Consider the following 514-nt stretch of genomic DNA (forward strand, 5'->3'; position numbering starts at 1 on the left):
GCGGGGCCGGCCGGCCCCGCTCGTCCCCACCGGGGGGCTGCGACACCGGGAGGGGGCACTGCCCGTCCATGATGGTGGCCCCCGGGGCCAGCCCGGAGAACCCCGGCCTCCCCCCCGGTCTGTGGGGGGCTGCACCGTCGGACACACTGGGTGCTTCTTTAGGAAGGCACAGGGAGTGACGGATTTAGCCTGAAATGAGCCCAAAGTCCTCGGGTGCGGAGCTGGAAGGGGTTCCTCCTGTCCCACAGTCACTGTCCTGGGCTGTCCCCTTGTCCCCAGTAAGAGATTTTGGCCCTGGGGACACAAGGGGGTGGAGGTTGGGAAGAAGAAAGTGGTGGCCTGGAGGACATCACTCCGGGTCTGAGCTGCACCTCGCCCGGAATTGGTCTCTGGCTGATGGGTGACATCAAATTAACCCACAGTTGGTCTCCCGCCATTTCCTTGTGGATCCCAGGAAGGTCTGGTACCTCCCTCCAGAGACTCTTCCGCCTCTGGTTTTAGAAGTTCCACCTAA

Source organism: Calidris pugnax, unplaced genomic scaffold, assembly GCF_001431845.1.
Source record: "Calidris pugnax isolate Ruff unplaced genomic scaffold, ASM143184v1 scaffold45, whole genome shotgun sequence".
Classification (NCBI taxonomy): domain Eukaryota; kingdom Metazoa; phylum Chordata; class Aves; order Charadriiformes; family Scolopacidae; genus Calidris; species Calidris pugnax.